The following is a 21,407-nucleotide window of genomic DNA, read 5'->3' as shown; positions in this document are numbered from 1 at the left end:
GACAACGATTGAAATCTTCGGGCAGTTTGTCCTTAGACCGGACCAAGTGGTCGCACCCGAACCAAGTATGAAAAAACTTATAAGTCACGAGTGTCGCTCCTCTAGCTCAAGAACGTTCTTCGTTTGCAGCGGAGATTTGATAATAAGAAGAAGCTAGAAGGGTGCAGAGGCGGTGCCTTTGGTAAGCACACATCCGAGGCTCAAAATTAGTCTTATTGACGTGCTTCAGTTGGGGACACTGATATTCGTGGAGGATATTTAGGCGATTTGGGCCTCGATCAGATGAAATTGTGGACGGAGAGTTCTCAGTAGCATTTTAGAACTCTGAAATCAAGTAGTGAGTGTTTAGAAAAAGTTACTTAAATCCCTCTAAAGAGATGGGTATTTATAGTGAGGATGAGGGCTAAAAAAGGTCTCTTGGGTAGAGGCAAGGCGCGCGCGCGTGTGCCTTTTGTTGTGAGGCGCGCACGTAGGTCCTTTTGAGGTGCATGAGAGGCAAGGCTCATCGTGCCAATGCGGCGTGCCACTCGTTGTGCACGGCGCACGCCTTAGTCTGCGCGACGCACGTAACCACTACGGCGCCTACAAGCGTGGACTCGGTTTGGACCTGTTTTGGATGGGCTTTTGACTCCTAGATGGGCCTTTTTGTGACCCAACCCATTGGGCTTTTAGATATGAAATTCGTCGCAAGTCGCGACAAATTTAATGTTTTGGGTTTTCCGAGAACAACAATAATTACCTAGGCCATATACGTCAATATGGCTACATGGGTACCATGTCGGCCCTAGGAGACATACCCGAGTTGTGTGTTATTAGGCTTTGATGGTTGATCGCAATGGACACTGTTGTAAATGGGGAGCCATGGATGAGAGTTTTTACCTATGCCATATAGGTCAAGATGGCTATGGGATACCATGTCGGAGACTGATCCGAGTGATGCGTTATTAGACTTTAACAATTGATCGCAATGGATGTATGTGTGTGTGTGTGTGTGAGTGAGAGAGAAAGAGGGAGAGAGAGATGGAATCAACCAATGAACTTCTATAAATTATAGATGAGGTAGACAAAATCATGGATCTCAAAATGAGGATTGTTATCCACGCCATATAGGTCAAGATGGCTAAGGGATGTCATGTCGGCCTTGGGAGACACACTCGAGCTCATCCTAGCATTCGGCATCAGTACACACGGAAGGAAGGCATTCCGAATGCCATCCTCTGCCTGATGGAAGTGACGTGTTCCGAGTGGCATGGAAATGGCAAACAAAATTCCGACAGCTAGCGGAAGTGGCAAAGGCATGCGTCGGAAGAAGACAAAAAATTATGCCATTAGAAGGATGAATTGTAACGTTGGACTCCAAATAAATATTAGGCATTGCTTTTTGTAACGGTTGGAAAAATGAATGTCTGAAAAAATGTTACCGTTGATTATCGTTTGAGCCCAAAATTTATTCAGGTTTTACACTTTCATCTATTTCAAAAATTCAACACTATAAATAGACCAATTTTGATATTATTTTTCACAATCACAACATACATATCCCTACAAAATTTCTCTACAAATATTTCTCTACAACAATCTCTTGATATATATTGTATAATTAAGTTTATGAAATTTTTATTAATAATTAAGTGTATATTCTAATTTTTTATTGTACAGTTTAATTTATGTAATTTGTATTATATAGTTAAGTTTATAAATTTTATTATATAATTAACTTTATATAATTTATATTATATAATTAGGTTGATAAATTTTTATTATATAGTTTTAAGTCATACAAATATATATTATAGTTTTAATTATAATTTATAATTTATATTATATACTTATATACATAGTTTATATAATTTATATTGTATAATTAGGTTGATAAAAGAACTTATTAAATGCATACTTTCTACCGACCAATCTTTTCTTTACGCAGAAAGTGAAGTCTTTGGTAGATTTATGTATTATCTAGTTCCTGGTATTAATGTTTTTAAAATAAAAACTCTCCGTAAAGAAATTATGAAGAAAAAAAATTAGAAGAAAATGACACACTTAGAGCTGCTTCATGTTAGATCGGTTTAATGTAGTGCTAACTTCTGATAATTGGTTGGGAAATGCCAAAATGGAATGCATGAGTGTTGTAACTCATAACATAGATGAGCTTGGAAACTAAACAATATGATCATAGCCTTTAAAAGAATAGAGGGTAGTCACATAGCAGATGCCATATTAGAATCCTTCTAGATGATATAGAAGAGTGAAACTTTCGCGAGAGAATCATTTCAATAACTCTTGATAATGCCACCAACAACGACACTATGGCGAGAGCTTTACGCTTTAAAATACCCGATCAAGACTCTCTTTTACACCAAAGATGTACTACCAATATCATAAAGCTTATAGTGAAAGCCGAGTTTATGCATTTTGAAGAGTGTATTAAGATTGGAGAAGTCATAGCTTGGATAAACAGTTCAACGCAGAGAGTAGACGAACTCAAGATAATTTTTTTATATAACGGCCTTGACGAGAGGACCTTCCACACCGATAACAGGATTATGTGGAATTCAGCATTTTTAATGTTGAATTCCTTCTTGGCCGATATATATGTAGAGGTTACATGTGAATATATGAACATAAATGGAGGCCATGACATAACCGAAGCAGACATGTAGTAGCTAAGTGCTTTACTCATGTTCTTCACATTTTTTTACGACGAAACATGTGCATTGCCCGCCGTTGCATACCCACATATTATTTATCGATACATTGTTAAAAATTACCAACATCTTCACAATTGCAACCATTTTTGAAAATTTTCAACCATGTGTCACAGCTATGAGAGCAAAATTTTATAAATATTAGGGAACTTCAAAGATTCTTTACTTATATGGTTTTGCATGCATTCTAGACCTCCGAATGAAATTTGGGGGTTATCTTATACTTTTATAGTATTTAAAATGTCATTCTAGACAAGATTACGTCATACTAGGGTTGTGGAAGAGTTTTACTCCTTTTTCAGATTTTACTAACGACAAATATCAACTTGTCCCGAGCCGAGTCCACCGCGACACTTATCAACAAGTAAAAGAATGTTCCGAGATATAGCTCGTTTTGTCCGATGCAGAATTTCATCTCCAAGATTGTCAGCACATCCCCCAAGCACTCAAGAGATGTCTGAACATGACGAGATCGTGCTATACACGTCTCAATAATTTACCTCCATGAACCAAGACGATCTCAACTTCATGGCATGGGGCGGCAACACGAAAAGATGTTTCCGATATTGTCAAAGATAGCCTGAGATCTCGGTTTCAACGGTATCGTCTGAGTCCAAATTTAGTAGCTCGGATCGCATCATTGACGATCAAAAGACAAAGTTTGAAACTCGAAATGGTTGAGGCACTCACCGTTTACAAAGATTGGTATCAACACGAACAACGTTCTTAAGAAATATTTGTGAACATTGATCTTGTTGATAATTTTTATATAAACTTTCAAAACATGACTATTAATGAAGTGTAGCCTTATTGTAATGTTTTACTCATAATCTTGTTGTAATGGTTTTACGTTTTTTTAAATTATTAATAAAGATGCAATTCATTTAACAGATTAGTACCTTTTTTTAAAAATTTAACATTTGAGTCCCTTTCATTTACCATTTAAATTTGATTTTTCTATTTTTTATTACTTATTGGAAATTAACGGAAATGCTAACTACCATTAAGACTAACGATAATTCCACTTCCGTTAAGAAATGGAAGGCACACTAAAGGAAGATGAAGGAGAGCCGAGAGAGAGAGAGAGAGCCGAGAGAGAGATCGAGGGAGTGAGAGCTCGAGGAAGAAGAGAACGCTCGACCGGACCACCACCAAACACCCCGTCATGAGCGGACCCAAAACCCGCGCGCGTTCGGACCGGGGAGTCGCCGGGAGTTGCCGAGAAAAGATTGACGAGGAGTTCGCCTAGAATCAAAGAGGACCGTCGGAATTCATCAAATTGAGAAGGTATTTCCCGTGAATCTCTTGAACCCAAGGGTTTGGGTTCCGAATTGCAATAAAATTGGGGCTTTCTCGATATTGATTTTATCGTTCTTGCTTGGTTAAGCTTTGTCGTTGATTTTTTTTCTCCCGTGCTCCCTGTTTGGTTTGATGGGTTTGGATGAATTGAAGTTGTTAAATTGATTTTTGTTGGTTAAAATTGAAGGATTAATTTCAATCGCAGGCTCTGATTTTTTTTTCTCTCGTGCTCCCTGTTTGAATTTTCCGAGAAGAGAAGAATCTGCGTCCAACGGTCCCGATCGATATTATGGACTCCGCGAAGAATAATTTTTTTTAACAGTATGTTCGTGTAAATAGAAATCATATTTACAGTATATTCTTGTAAATACGAAGCTTATTTACAGTATATTCATTGTAAATACAAAGCATATTTACAGTATATTCACTGTAAATACAAAGCATATTTACAGTATAATCGTGTAAATAAACTGAAAAAAAATTCTGAAAATATTTTGGGCACAAAAATTCTGGAAATTATGAATATATGGAAGACAAAATAATATCAATGAATGAAGAATATATTTACAGATTTTATCCATAATGAATTGCAACGAAAATAGAAACTAATTACCTAAAGTCAACGCTGAAATACAACCATAATGTATTATTTATCTTAAAAAAAGAATGATCTTCTTATCCTCTATATGCAAATACAAATAGTTTCTCGTAGGACCTAATTAGCACACAACAAATTAAAGATATTGGGGAACCCCAAGAACTTGAGCTTTTTTCATAGGCTCAGTGGTATAATTTGTTAGAATATTAAAAATATTTTGAGAAAAAGACAGATTATAATTAAAGGGAAAATTGAAATGAAAAATTACAACTAGATTAAATAACGATGAACAATAATATAATAAAGAACCTTCACCGAAACAAGATGAAGATAAAAGAAAAATGTCAAGGACTGTTGGACAGTTTCCTTGAAACTTTGTTGCTCTCACACCGGTACAGGAACACTTGAGCAAGGCTTCCCAGGATACAACGACAAACTCAACGAACAATGGTACCACAAAGTACGTCGAACAACGAACTAGAACCGAGGCAAGACTATCACCAAACTCGGACAAAAGAAGAAAAGAGGGAGAGGGAACAGAAGGGAATATGAAGGAATATCAACTTCAGGTGTGTTCAAATGAGAGAAAAGCTCTGCCTTTTATAGGCGTAGAGACTTGAGCATCAGCTCCCAAAAATGTCTGTCATAAACACCAATAATGGCTCTTTACTTCAGAATAAAAGAGTTGTTACAAGCCTGAAAAATGAAGCTCAACGGACATACGTTTTGCTTCCTAATGCAAAGTGGTATCCACATGCATGCATGTGGTGCGCAGGCCCAAGCCCAATACGAAATGAAAATTGCAATAAAAAGATAAGAAACAAGCCCAAGCCCAAGACCGAGACTGAGACTTTGCCGAAACCCGAAACCCGGGACCAGCCCGGCTCGGCTCGGCTCGGCTCAGCGGCAGCGCGTGTGTGTGTGTATGTGTGCGCGTGTGAGGGTTAAGAGATAATCCACACACACTCTCCTATCTTGCACTTGCACTTCCACAACACAACATAAATGTGTTTCTTTTAACCTACTTTAAGCATCAATTTCTCATTCATCCTCGGTCCGATTTTGGCAAGCAAATATTCAATCTTATACCCCTCGTTACGAGGAATACATAGTACTTGGAATTATTCAATTCCGATGAGTGGACTCCACTCAAATTGCTGTCACAAATCAGCCATTGATTCAACATTATTCCAATAATCTCCCACATGAATGAAATTGAGTCACGTCAATAAAAGGACACGACTCGGGAAAAACATGGTGATAGATTCTATGGTAAATAACTGTATAGGATAGGTAGGTAGAGCCTTTGAACCTTCCCTTGGAAAGATATGTCATCTTTACTGACTACTCAGCAAACACGATGTCCTTGAACTGTTAGTCGTTTGTATATAAACGATAAACATATCTCCCATAGCTATTTTCCATGACTACGGTTCAGTTCTCATGGTTATGTTCATTTCGGCCATGAACATCATCCTGGTTCTGCAAGAGCATTTAGATAATTAAGCCCAGTTAACTATCATTTAAAGCGGCCCCACTTCACTCTCACATAGGTGATTTTGTCAAGAGTAATCTCACATTACTCATTCTAATCATTAAAACCGCTCTGCTTAGCCTCATTTGATAGTCACAATCATAAGAATATGACGAGGAGTTTTCCCCCACAGTGACCCCACATCGTCTCAACAATTAAGTTGTCTCATTGAGCCAAGATCTTGGGATCTCCAGTCAGCATGGTTGGGTTTCCATTGTTTCAACATTAATTTTCACGGGCTTCAGTCTCATTCCCGTTGATGTCTTCTCTACTTGGTCCCTGTTTAACCCTTTGGTTAATGGATCTGCAATATTCTCTTTAGACCTAACATAGTCAATACTAATGACTCCTGATGAGAGAAGTTGTCTAATGGTGTTATGTCGTTGACGGATGTGTCTAGACTTACCATTATACATCACACTATGTGCCCTTCCAATTGCTGATTGGTTATCACAGTATAAACATATTGCCGGCACAGGTTTTGGCCAATCTGGAATATCCTCAACAAAATTTCTTAGCCATTCGGCTTCTTCTCCGCATTTATCTAATGCAACAAACTCGGTTTCCATCGTGGATCGAGTTATTACCGTTTGTTTAGAGGATTTCCAGGACACAACAACACCTCCAAGGGTGAATACATAGCCACTTGTGGCTTTTGAGTCTTGAATATCAGATATCCAACTGGCGTCAGTGAATCCTTCAAGGACTTTTGGATATCTCGTATAATGTAGATCATAATCATGAGTGAATCGGAGATATCTCAGTACTCTCACGATTGCCTTCCAGTGTTCTGATCCTGGATTGCTCATATACTTAGCCAGTCTACTCACAGTATAGGCTAAGTTAGGTCTAGTAAAATTCATCAAGTACATCAGACTCTCTATCACTCTCGCATATTCAATTTGAGAGATACTTTCTCCTCTATTCTTTGACAAGTGTTGACTCGTGTCAATAGGAGTTCTAGAGATTCCAGAGTCATCCTTTCCAAACTTGTCAAGAATTTTCTCAACATACTGTGACTGAGTTAAGACAAGTCCACTAGTTGTCCGTGTAATTGTGATGCCCAATATTACATCTGCTAGCCCCAAGTCCTTCATTTCGAACCTTAGTTCAATATATCTTTTGTGGACTTGATCATATGATCATTGCTTCCAACAATTATCATGCCATCAACATACAAGCATAAGATCACATAGCCACGGTCGGTGGTCTTAATATATACATATTTGTCACATTCGTTGATTTTGAATCCATTTGACATCATTACATTGTCAAATTTCTCATGCCATTGATTTGGGGCTTGTTTCAGGTCATATAGAGATTTGACTAATTTACACACTTTTTTTCATGCCCAGGGGCGATACAACCCTCAGGTTGATCCATATAGATCTCTTCCTCAAGATCCCCGTTAAGAAAAACGGTCTTCATATCCATCTAATGGATTTCAAGATTGCGCAGAGTAGCAATCGCTATTATCAGCCTTATGGATGTTATCTCGTCACAGGAGAATACGTATCAAAGTAATCAAGACCTTCTTGTTGTTTATAACCTTTGATTACAAGTCTAGCCTTGTATTTATCAATAGTGCCATCCACTTTCATCTTCCTCGTGAAGATCCACTTCGATCCGAGTGTTTTACTTCCAGGAGGAAGATCAACCAACTCCCAAGTATGGTTTTGCATCATAGAGTCTAGTTCACTCCTTATGGCTTCCTTCCAAAAAGGACCCTCAACAGATTTCACAGCCTCATTCTAAGTGAAGGGTTCAACATCAAGCATATAGGTGAGAAAATCAGATCCAAAAGATTTTTCTATCTTTGCTCGTTTGCTTCGTCTAGGTTCTTCAGACTCTATCTCTTCTTCTGATTCTTCATCTCGTACTTGAGGTATTTCCTCAATATCATCAAGTATTTGATTCGAAGAACTTGGTCCATCTTCCTTAGACTTATAAGGAAACACATGTTTGAAGAAAGAAGCATTTTTAGATTCCATAATTGAATCTTTGTGTATTTCGGGATTCTTAGAATCATACACCATGAATCTGTACGCATTACTATGGTGAGCGTACCCAACGAAGATAGAATCAACTGTTTTGGGTCCTATCTTCATTTTCTTTGGAATGGGTGCCATTACTTTTGCTAGGCACCCCCACACTCGCAAGTATTTGTAGGAAGGTCTCTTTCCTTTTAAATAATTCAGATGGAGACTTATCCATCTTCTTACGAGGTATCTTATTCAATAGGTAATTAGCCGACAAGATGGCTTCCCCCTACATTTTTTGTGGTAACCCTGAAGTAAGCAACATTGCATTCATCATCTCTTTGAGAGTGCGGTTCTTTCGTTCGGTCACGCCGTTCGATTGAGGAGAATAAGGAGGAGTTACCTCATGAACAATTCCATGTTTTGCTCAACGTATTCACCTTCTCAGTCACTTCGTACCACTTTTATTTTCTTATTGAGTTGATTCTCAACTTCTAGTTTGTACATGGCAAACTTCTCAATTGCTTCATCTTTACTTTTAAGCAAGTACACATAACAATATTTTGTACTATCGTCAATGAAATTCACAAAGTATTTGTTTCCACCTCTCGTTGGCATGAATTTTAAACCACATAAATCGGTATGAATTAATTCAAGTGATTCGTTTTGTCTTTCAACACTCTGAAAGGATTTTCTCGTTAGTTTTGCTTCAACACATATTTCACATCTGTTTTGAGTCAATATTAAATTTGGGTATACAATCCAAATTAATTAATTTACGCAAACTATCAAAATTCACGTGACCAAGTCTAACATGCCATAAATTAGACGACTCAAGCATATAAGTGGAAGTAAATGCATTCTCATTAACTTTGTCTTTGCCATGAATGGCGATTAAATTCATTTTCCACATGTTGTTTTGAGCATAGCCCTTGCCAACATACATTCCATTCTTACTAACAACAATCATTTGTCCCTCAAAGACAAGCTTAAAACCATGATTACAAAGCAAAAAACCAGAATTTAAATTCTTCCTCAAGTCGGGCACATAGAGAACATTGGCCAGCTTCATCTCTTTCCCCGAAGTTAGCTTGAGGATCACATGTCCAACTCCCAAGATGTCGGAGGTGGAAGAGTTTCCCATGTATACTTTCTCCCCAATTGGAGTCTCGTCGAGTGAACAAAACGCGCTCTTCTTGTGACAAACGTGGCGGGTAGCACCAGAATCTAGCCACCAAGACTTGGGGTTGCTTCCCACTATATTCACCTCGGTGACCATGGCAACGAGGAACTTGTCGTCACCTTCGACTTCCACAACATTGGCCTCTTTCTTGTTCTTCTTTGGCTTTCGACAATCCGCGGCGTGGTGACCTTCCTTGTCGTAATTGAAGCACTTGCCAACAAATTTGTATTGGCTCTTCTTCTTGAAAGAGGTCCCCTTAGGCTCAAACTTGTTGGCGGGCTTCTTTCCCTTCGAGCTTTCACCATGCTCGACCACGTTGGCTCTCTCAGAAGTGATCTTGAATCTCTTGTTGGAGCCACGGTTGTCTTCCTCGATTCGGAGGCGAACCACTAGATCTTCAAGACTCATCTCCTTTTGCTTGTGCTTGAGGTAGTTCTTGAAGACCTTACATCCCGACGGTAGCTTTCCAATGACGGAGGCGACTTGGAATGACTCGCTAATGGTCATTCATTCGGCTTGAATCTTGTGAAAGATAAGCTGTAGCTCTTGAACTTGACTCACAACCGTCTTGTTGTCCACCATTTTGTATTTGAGGAAGCGGCCTACGATATACTTCTTTGAGCTCACATCATCGGTCTTGTACTTCCGATCCAGTGACTCCCACAAGTCTTTGGAAGACCGTTTGGAGCTATACACATTGTATAGTGAATCGGCAAGGCAATTCATCACATAGTTGCGACACAAATAGTCAGCATCTTTCCAAGCAAGGTATGCCATATTTACCCCCGGATCAGTTTCGTCCACCTAAAGCATAGGCGGATCGTCGGTTAAGAACCGTACAAGGCTGATGGTTGTCAAGTAAAACAGCATCTTTTGCTGCCACCTCTTGAAGTTCGTCCCATCAAACTTCCCCGGCTTCTCGGCCGACATGATCATTGGTGACCCTCGAGCCGCATCGCCATTGGGAGCAAGACCCGCAGGTCCGTTCATGCCCATGTTGGCCATTGATTGAACAAGAACCGCAGGTCCGTTCCCGGCCGTAGCCGTCGTTGGGTCATGTAGTTGCACCACAATGGTCGGGCTCATCACATTGGTTGTCAAGACATCCATGTTGGCGTTGATCGGGATTCCCGACTCATCCACCAGTTGTCGTTCAAGCTCGAGTTTGTTGCCATTTCTACAAAATAAATCAACCAAATAAGTAAAACGTCCAAAGAAATAAACCGGAAAAATAGTTCAACTCCCTTAAGCAATCTGTCTAAAGAGGAACAAAGCTTCAAGATTGTTAGAAATATTAAAAATATTTTGAGAAAAAGACAGATTATAATTAAAGGGAAAATTGAAATGAAAAATTACAACTAGATTAAATAACGATGTACAGCAATATAATAAAGAACCTTCAACGAAACAAGATGAAAAGAAAGGAAAAATGTCGAAGACTGTTGGACAGCTTCCTTGAAGCTTTGTTGCTCTCCCACCGGCACAGGAACACTTGAGCAAGGCTTCCCAGGATACTACGACAAACTCGACGAAAAATGGTACCACAAAGTACGTCGAATAGCAAACTAGAACCGAGACATAACTATCACCAAACTCGTACAAAAAAAAAAAAAAGAGGGAGAGGGAACAGTATGGAATATGAAGGAATATCAACTTCTGGTGTGTTCAAATGAGAGAAAGGCTCTGCCTTTTATAGGTGTAGAGACCTGAGCATCAGCTTCCAAAAACGTCTGCCATGAACACCAATAATGGTTCTTTACTTCAGAATAAAAGAGATGTTACAAGCCTGGAGAATGAAGCTCAACAGACAGGTGTTTTGCTTCCTGATGCAAAGCGGTATCCACGTGCATGCATGTGGCGCACAGGCCCAAGCCCAATACGAAATGAAAATTGCAATAAAAAGATAAGAAACAAGCCCAAGCCCAAACCCAAGCCCAAGCCCAAGACCGAGACTGAGATATTCCCGAAACCCGAAACCCGGGCCCGGGCCCGGCCCGGTCCGGCTCGGCTCGGCTCGGCAGCGGCGCATGTGTGTGTATGTGCGTGCGTGCGTGAGGGTTAAGAGATAACTCACACACACCCTCCTCTCTTGCACTTGCACTTGCACTACCACAACACAACATAAATGTGTTTCTTTTAACCTACTTTGAGCATCAATTTCTCATTCATCCTCGGTCCGATTTTGGCAAGCAAATATTCAATCTTATACCTCTCGTTACGAGGAATACGTAGCACTTGGAATTATTCAATTCCGATGAGTGGACCCCACTCAAATTGCTGCCACAAATCAGTCATTTATTCAACATTATTCCAACATAATTTGTACAACCCCAAGTTGATTACAACATTAGAATTCAAGTTAGGGTTTTTTCTTTAAAAAAAAAAAACCAAATTGCTAAGGTTCACTTCCCATGGGCTGGAAAGGGAAACTATATTAGATAATATTGAACAGATCCAATGGGTTTGCGGAGCACGTCGGTGATGAGATAGCTACGGCGTGGGTCTTCGTCAGTGGAGCTGCAGTGGGTCTTGTCGGTGTCGGTGCATCGTTCGATCTCTGCGATGTGTTGCGTCGTTGCTCGTCGAAGGCGGAGATGTGACGGACGGAAGTGGTGCATTCTCAACAGCAGTGCGACATGGCTTGGGTGGTGGTTCGTTGTTGGGATTTAACTTTATTTTATTTTTTCAATCATTTGTCCTGATATTTTGGTTTATTTTGTGTTGTGTATTTCTATTTTTGTGGTGACGGTGGATAATTTATTTTATGTGTTTTTATTTCTTGTTTTGTTTTTTTATGGGAGATGGATTAGTCGTCATCCCTCATCCCGATTTGGGTTTTTTTGTTAAATTTCGGTCTACACAAGGTGAAGAATAATTTTCTTCATGGTCATTGGACCTCGATTAAATGGATCTTCTCACCCAACTATTATGGGTATTTTGAAAAAGCTTTATGAGTGTTCGGTGTTTTATGTGCTATTAGTTCTTCCATATGTCGGAAGCATGCACAATATGAACGTATTTAGTTAGTGTTAGATTCTCTTACTTAAGTATATGGTGTGTTTTTTGAGATGTCATTATCCTGTAATAGAGGGTATTTTATCCGATATCTAATGAAAATTCCATGCTTTTTTTAAAAAAAAAACAAAAGATATTGGGTTATGCATTAATTAATTATCACCATTGGATAAGCTCAGACGCCAATCGGATCCATTACCTACGCATTTTTATACTTCTCCACCTAAAGAGTATGCGAAGTCACTTTTCTTTAACATATACTAGTGTAATTATAGTGCTTTTTTTTTTTCTCGTTAGGTGGGGCAATCTTTATATTTTTTTTGTTAATCGATACGAGTATCAATTACTTTTTTTAGTATAATAATATGGCTCGTAGTTAAATGTCAGTTGCAAAATTGCATATCCATCTCAGCAACTAGGACCCAGATATTTTATATTAATTAATTAGATGAACAAGTGGAAGAACTTTTAGGAGTTTATACGTGCCTTGAAAGAGGGTCTAGGCACACATTGGCCCACCAAATTTTTGGTGGGTCCCATTTAGTATTTATCCAGAAATGGGTCAATTTAGACGCCGCATCTCAATTCTCCAGACATCAGGAAATAGGAACCGTTGGGACAGTTTGGTTTTAGAACAAAAAGAAAAATGTTCCTTCCAATTATGATTAGTTTTTTGGAATACAGTTACAAGTTACAAGCAACAAAAAACAACGAGAAAATTATTTTTCAAGCAAAAAAAAACAAGAAAAAATTATTCATTAACAAGTTCGAGACAACTCATGGAAGAAACTATTTAATCACAGGTTAGAACATCTCTAATACTCAATATCACACTAGATTTTAAAATTTTCTTCAATAATACTACACAATATTTTACACCAAAAAATATATTCTAAAAATACAATTTAGTCTAATTGATTGAGTTTAATTATTTGCTAACTATATGTCTAATCTAAAATGTTTACACTTTAATTATTTAATATAAATTAATTAGATTATAATAGTGCATAAACCTTTGGTGTAATTTTTAACGAATAGTAATAGATCACACTATTCGTTTAAAAATTACACCAAATATAAAATTTGGGAGATCTCCAATGGAGATGGTCCTAGCTAGTGCTGTTTAATTACATGTAATCAACTTATTATTAGTGTCATGAAAAAAAAAATAGATGATATCCTTATTCTCTTTACCTAATATTTTCTCTTAATAGAATTGAAGATTTTTTTTTCCTCTTTAGGCAACACTCGGCCTCTCTCATGTATGAATGAACAATGCCTCGATAAAGTGGGCCATGTGGAATGACACCTTGATTACTCTAATACCGAAGGTTGAGAAGCTGCCCAAATTAAAGAGTTTCGGCCCATTTCGCTTTGCATCATTCTTTACAAGATTGTGGCCAAGCCTTTGGCTAATCGGATCAGACCTATTATGATCTCGAGGTGCCACATCAGAGACGGTTTTCTAAAAAAAATGCCTCAATAAAGTGTTCCAACCTGAGAAGGGGAGCTCTTTCTTTTCCTCACAACCTCTCCAACTGAAAATTCCATCTCTAAAGCCCGTTGTCGCACTCTAGCGGCCGCTGTGGACCAGATATCTCCTAGTCATGGGCTTCGATTGGGTCTCCGAGGGACCAAAATTCGACGGTAACAGTTTCATCATCTCCGACGATCTTGTAAACATTAACTACATGCTTCATTGTGATGGTTTTCCTAGATGGGTTGGGGCGGCTTAGAGAAAGTCGTATCCTTGTGTGATGGCTTGTTGTTGTTTTGGGTGTTTGTCAAGGGAGGGATTGTTGCTTTGTTGGTGTTTCCTTTAGAATAAACTTGTTGATTTTTTAATTTGGTGTTAGTATCTAGGTGTTTTTGCCTCCTAAAGATGAGGTACTTATCTTTTAGGTTTTGGTGTATCTGTTAAGCTTTTGGGGGTACATGTACTTGAACATCTTCATTCATGGTTGATAGTCCTTGGGCGTTTAAGTTCATCCATTAACTTTCAAGAGTTTGTAAAAAAAAGCCATGAAGCTGCGCTAAGCTTAGGGTGGTCTATTACATTATGTTTGTTGGAAGCGTACACACGACGTGCTATATTTGGACGCTAATATTGAATCTTTTATCTCTAAAAGGATCATCCTTCTTTGTTATAATATGTTTCATATTTTTTATGATAAAAGCCTCAAGCTATTGCTATAAAAAAAAAACTTAATGTTTGCGAGAGTGTTATCTCAGGCTCATAATGATCATTTAAACTACGAGAATAAATTACTGAATTTTATCCTTGTGTTTCTCATCCAATGAATGATTTGTTATTATTATTTTAGTAAAATGGTTTTCCAATGGGAATATCTAGAGATCTCATCTCTTTTTTGTTAGAAGATGTTCGATGGGTTGAAATTTTTGGGTGTTATACCTCTTTCTTAATGATAATGCCTCGAACAATTGATATATGTCTATAGCTTAATGTTTAGTATTAATAAAAGCTCCCTAATTTTTTTTTTTTTTTTTGGGTGAGAGTATTTTAAAAAAAAAAAATTAGATCTCTTCTACATTACAAGGAATGGATTTATGAATTCAATCCACGTAAGTGTTTCAATTATTTATGATAATTAATTTAATAAAATGATTCTCCAACGGGAGTACATTGATGAATATCAAAACAACTTAAATTACACTGAACAAAACCCTAAATTTTCATTATAAAAGATGACAAAATTATGGGTTTCGATATTTTTCAGGTAACATATAACACCATACAAAACATATACATCCATATATCATTACATATTTTGGAAAGAGCGTTCTAGGGTTATATAAGAATAACTACCACCTTTATATTTTTATGTTTTCTCATTTATGATTGCCATGCGAGATTATAAATACAACAACCCTTTCATGTCATCTAAATTGCAATTCATTAGGAACTTAGGGCATGTTTGGTTTGATAGAATCAAGTAGGAATGAAATGGAATAGAATGGGATTGAATAAATTGTTTGGTTTGCTTAATTTAATAAGAATCACATTCAAGATAATGATCATTCATCCATTTTGGTTGAATCCTCATAAATTCACTAAGTGAGATGAATCCCTCATTCTATCGGTCCAACAAGGTTCAACAACGAACGCCAACGACGTGACAAAAACTTTTGTTAGCTATTTGCTAATAATAGGCGGGAATAATAAGACAAATTGCATAACTAAATTAAATAAATAATCATGAACGAAACTAATAAAATTACATACATAGACATGAGAACCAAAATAAATAAATTAAAATAACTAAACCGGATATCATCAAGAAACCGGTAAAGAAGGAAAATGGAGAACACGTCGAGGCTTGTTCGACAATTTTCTTAAAGCGTTATTGCTCTCCCACCGGGTGTTGGAATAACGTGAGAAACCGCCTCGCAGGATACAACGACGTACGAGAAGAACAAAACACCAACTTGTTCATCTTCGGCGAACTTGAACGCATGCCAGAATACTACCACCAACAACGAAAAAATATTGAGGGGAAAGAAGGAAAAAATTTGTGCGTGTTCACCATAGCTTATTAGTCATGTACTTGGGCTCATTCCTTTCTTTTAAATGAGAACATGCTCCAGCCTTTTATAGGCTCACGATCATAGCGGTTTTAGACCCAAAACCGTTACACAATGATGGCATTTTAATGCCCATCAAAGTCATAAAGTGTGTTGAAGGCTTTTGAAAACAAAACGTCTAGCCTTAATGCTATGGTTGTAACCTCCACCCCATTAGTGCATGGTTACAACTCAAAAATCCATTAAAACATACAAAAACGTTTTTGATCCATGAAGGCAAATAACTGGTCCAAAAATTAGACCACAACACGTACAAATTCCTTCAGAATTTTTGATATATTCAACACACTTTGAACATCAATTTCTCATTCATCATAGCTCCGATTTTGGCAAATAAATAACCGATCTTATACCTCTCGCAACGAGGAATAAGAATAATTCAAAACATTTCACTTTTGATGAATAGACCCCACTCGAATATTTTGCCACAAATTAGCCAATAACTTGATATTAAATTCTCGTTAATATCAATAACCACACAATTTTCCAACAATCCCCCACATGAATGAAATTGAGTTATGTCCACACAGTACATGACTCGGTCTCGATATGGTGATAGCTTCTACGGTCAATATCTGCATAGGATAGGTAGGTATAACCTTTGAACATTCCCTCGTGAAAAATATGTCATGTAACCTGACTACTCAGTAGACGCGATGTCCTTGAACTGTTAGTCGTTTGTGTATAAACGTTAAACATATTTCCCTCAGATATCTTCCTGACATAAGATTCAGTTCTCATGATTATGTTCATTTCGGCCCTGAAACATGCGCCTGGTTCTGCAAGAGTTTCTAAAGAATTAAGCCCGATTAATTCTCTTTCGAAGCGGCCCCACTTCTCTCTCGCATAGGTGATTCTTTACCAAAAGTAATCCCGCATTACTTCATCAAAATCTCAAAAGATTTGATATCACAGAATCATTAAAAGCTCAAAGCTTAACCTCGTACGGGTGTCACAGTTTAATCATAGGAATAGGACTAGGGGTCTCCCCCACAGTGACCTCACTTCATCTTGACAATTAGGTTGTCCTTTTGAACCAAGATCTTGGGATCTCCAGTCAACATGGTTGGGTTTCCTTTGCCTAGACTTATTGTTCATGGGCTTAAGCCATATTCCTTTAGATGTCTTCTCTAAATGGTCCATCTATAACCCTTAGGTTAGCGGATCCTCAATATTCTATGTGGACCTAATATAGTCAAATCCATTGACTCCATATAAGAGAAGTTAACTCATGGATTTTATGTCTTTGACAAAATGTCTAGACATACCATGGTTCATCACGTTATGTGCTCTACTAATAAATTGGTTATAACAATATAATCATATTGTAGGCACAACTCAAGAATATCCTCTACAAAATAAAATGGCATTCAGCCTCTTCAACATCTTTATTAGTGTAACAAACTCGGATTCCAACGTGGATCGAGTTATCACTTATTTTATGGAGGATTTCCAAAGCTCAATTTTTTATCTCCCAAAATGAATACCAATCCACAAAAAGATTTAAGATATCCAACTCGCATCAGTGAATCATTCAATGACTTTTGGAATATCTCTTATTAGGTAGAAAATAGTTACGAGTAAATCGTAGATACCTCAGTACCCTCACGATCACTATGCATAGTTTTCAACCTAGAGTACTCGTATAGCTATCCAATCTACTTATAGTGTTGGCGAAATTAAATTAAGACTGCCTAACACTTTCACATATTCAATTTTGAGAATTATTTTCCACAATTCTTAGACAAGCATCGTCTAACTCCAATATGACATCTAGAATCGTCATTTCCAAGCTTGTCAAAAATTTCCAGTAACTTGTGACAGTTTCAAGATAATCTCATTGGACTTTCATGTAAATAGACCCTCAATATTACATTGGCAAGTCCAATATATTTTATATCAAAGTCACGGTTTGATATATTATATGTGTATTTGACCATACAATTATTATCACTCATAATAAGCATGTTAGCAACATATAAACACATAATCATATACCTATGTTCAGTGTATACTTATTTGTCACACTCGTGGATCTAAAAATTAATTGACATTTTAACGGTGTCAAAAATTTCTTAAGCCATTATCATAGCCTTTCGTTAAGATCATAAAACAATATGACCAGTTACATACTTTCCTTTCTTGCTTAGGCGCAATACAACTCTCGAGTTGTTCTACATAGATTTCTTCATCAAAATATCTATTATGGAAAGTAATTTTACATCCTTATGATGAATTTCAAGATTACGCAGTGTGACAACTGAAATTATTATTCTAATGGATGTTATTCTCGTTGAATTTTTGATATATTCAACACACTTTGAACATCAATTTCTCATTCATCATAGCTCCGATTTTGGCAAATAAATAACCGATCTTATATCTCTCGCAACGAGGAATAAGAATAATTCAAAACATTTCACTTTTGATGAGTGGACCCCACTCGAATATTTGCCACAAATTAGCCAATAACTTGATATTAAATTCTCGTTAATATCAATAACCACACAATTTTCCAACAACTTTCACTTGATCAAAGAATTATTCACAATCCCTAGGTTAGGACTACTATTTTCTTTTTTCAGAATGACCTTCATTTTTATCATTTTTTTTCTTTTTATTTTTGGCTGCAATTGTTTTGTGTATTTTAGGTCTTGTCAATATTCTTTTCTCTCAACTCTCAAGTTTTTTTTTCTGTCCATCCATGACCTAAGTTAGTCAGACCATTCATTGCATTTTTCGTTCTTGAAAAAAAAATATATGATGGGAAATGTTTGTTTGTCTTGATTTGAAGAACACCATTTATGTTTTTCTAGTAATATTTGGTCATCTATGGTTACCGTGTGATTTCATTTGGTCATATATGTTCATGATAGTGTTTAAGGATAAGAAAGACTAGACCCAGTTAATTATCAGACTCACATTTGTTATCTTCTCGAAATTTAGTTCGAATACTTTTTTTTTAATAAAATGGGAAAAATGAAAAATTCTGGGTATTTTAGTAAAATTTCGTTCATTTCATTCTAGTGTTTTGGGATTAAGAAAAACAAGCCAAACAAATGAAAAGTTTGACATTCCATTCTTAATACAATTCTTTTTCTCGTTCACATTCCATTCTCTTTTTTATTTTCTACCAAATATGCCCTTATTTAAATTGTCACCACGATATTGCTTGTTGTTGTGAGTGTTTCTTTATAATTATATAAAACGTTTTCAAATTCAACCATGTTACTTTCTACGCATAAAATAATTTTAGAAATTGGCAACAAAATTTGAAGGATTTTCTCTATGAAAAAAAAAATAGAGGGCCATAAACATAAATACATGAATTAATACCAAATTGAATGAGAGGGTGGTTGATAATTTTAAATTTGATGCCTTTGTGATACTAGTAATTATATAACAAATGGTCTTAAGCTAATTGATTGCAACTATTCAAGTTACTTTGTAAATAGTATAGTATTAGTTTAAGCCTTCCCCGAAGGAAATATAGAATGTGAGTGTTGTTAACTACAAAAATAAAAAATATCTGAATTTTATTTTTACAAAAATTACTATGTAGTCATAAATTTACGATAATACCTATACATGAATACTAAACAAAAAAATATTTTTCTTAAAGTATTTGAAGCACGCCGGAAAACCACAACACACTATAGGAACACTGACTATTTATATAAAATTTTCACAACAATTACAAAAATTAATTCTTTGCCGATATTGTATAAAAGTTAAATTATAACTTACCATAAATTACCGAAATCGATGTTGGTGGTAAATTCACATTTCAATGAGAAATCAGCCATTTTTCTAGCCATAAAGAAATGATTAAAAAATTATATTGATAACACAAAAATCTCAAAATATCGAGAATAAACTAGCCAAACACTTATTGGAAAAGGGACAATTCCTTAACTAAATAAATTAAAATAGTTAATAGGTCAATGATGAACCGGTTTTATAACTATAAAGAATATGGAAACCAATGTAGAAGAAAAAATAGGAGAAATAGATGTCATGAGATTATTAAAGAGAAACTACCATATTCTAGATGAGTAACTTACCCAATAAATAATTTTAGGTGCATATTTTTGGGTTTAATCTATATGAAGAATGTGATTTTGACATTTGCCTAATCCTACCTACTATAAAAATGAAGGAGATATGGAGAGACAAACCTAAGAGGTCATTTACGATTTCGTTAGTGTATCACATTAAAACACAAGATGTCCTAAAATTCATACTAATTTGATTTGGCTTTTTCAATACAACCATTTTTTTTAAGGTCAATGAGATTGAATCCACAACCTCAACTTTTGAGGTGGTGTGCAATTACCAACTAAATTAGATGGAATATGTATTTCAATATAACAACATTTATCCATCTAGAAAATAAATTCAAAAGGGAATGTGTGTTTTATTGGACCCAACAATAGAATATTGAAAGGATATCATATTTACATATCAAATAATTTACATTTCTCAAATTTGCAGAGTTGAAATTACTTTTTTCATATTTATTTGCACTATAAATAATAATAAAAAAGAGCTTTATTTCTTGTTGTAGCTCATTTATCATCGTAGAAAAGTGATACACTTATTAAAAAAAAGTCTAGAACAGTCGTTCGGTCTCACGAGATCAAAGCTCAAGCCTAAAGAAGAAAGCCACAAGCACGATCTGTGAAGTCAGAACTTGGACCAAAAACAAAGTCACGAGTTAAGAGGTGTCAAGTGTCCGACGTTAGGCCTCCACTCGGCACTAAAGGCCTGTTTGTTTTCATATAATTGTAGTCTAAAATTTTTTTGCAATTGTTTTCAAATAATTGTTTGGTAAGGATTTCAGTTTTTTTTTAATTCAGTTTTTTGTAATTGTAGTATAATAATTCACATAAGAATTAGGCGTCGAGATATATACTAATTGAAAGTCTTTGCTGCAAATATAATGGTCGTACCTTTAGTAATAATGATTGTTCACAAGTTCATCGGAAAACACCGTTTGTCTTTGTAGTCAATACAACAAATATCAAATTTTGATACCTAATGTTGACTAAAATGAGTGAAAACTCATGTGCTCGACGAGAAGATCACGACTAATTAATAATTTGTAAAATGGAGTTCCGATTGTTTAAAATTTGCCATAATTGTAAAACTTAAAATTCCAAGTATTCCTTGTGTATGACGCCAAGTAACAAAACTTTTGGTGCTAAGATGTCAAGGACTCGCGTCGAGACTCCCCCTTGAACCTAGATAACATGACACAAACCACTCATGTCGTTTAGCTTGGCCTGTCGTGGACTCCTCGTGTCGCACACCATGCTCTCGCGTGACGCTACACACCTTGCGCCATGCAGCCTACATTGTCTTGCCCCATACGTCAAGGCACTGCAAACCTCAAACACAGCGCAAGGTCTTCAAGCGCCAAGTCAAGCTTGTGCCACACAGTGCACTTCCTGCCATGGACCTCCAACTGTGTTGCGCACTCTTGCTT

The sequence above is a fragment of the Urtica dioica genome, chromosome 6, assembly GCF_054948205.1.
Source record: "Urtica dioica subsp. dioica isolate 48M chromosome 6, U.dioica_male_clone48M_v1_H2, whole genome shotgun sequence".
Classification (NCBI taxonomy): domain Eukaryota; kingdom Viridiplantae; phylum Streptophyta; class Magnoliopsida; order Rosales; family Urticaceae; genus Urtica; species Urtica dioica.
This window is presented reverse-complemented; position numbering follows the sequence as displayed.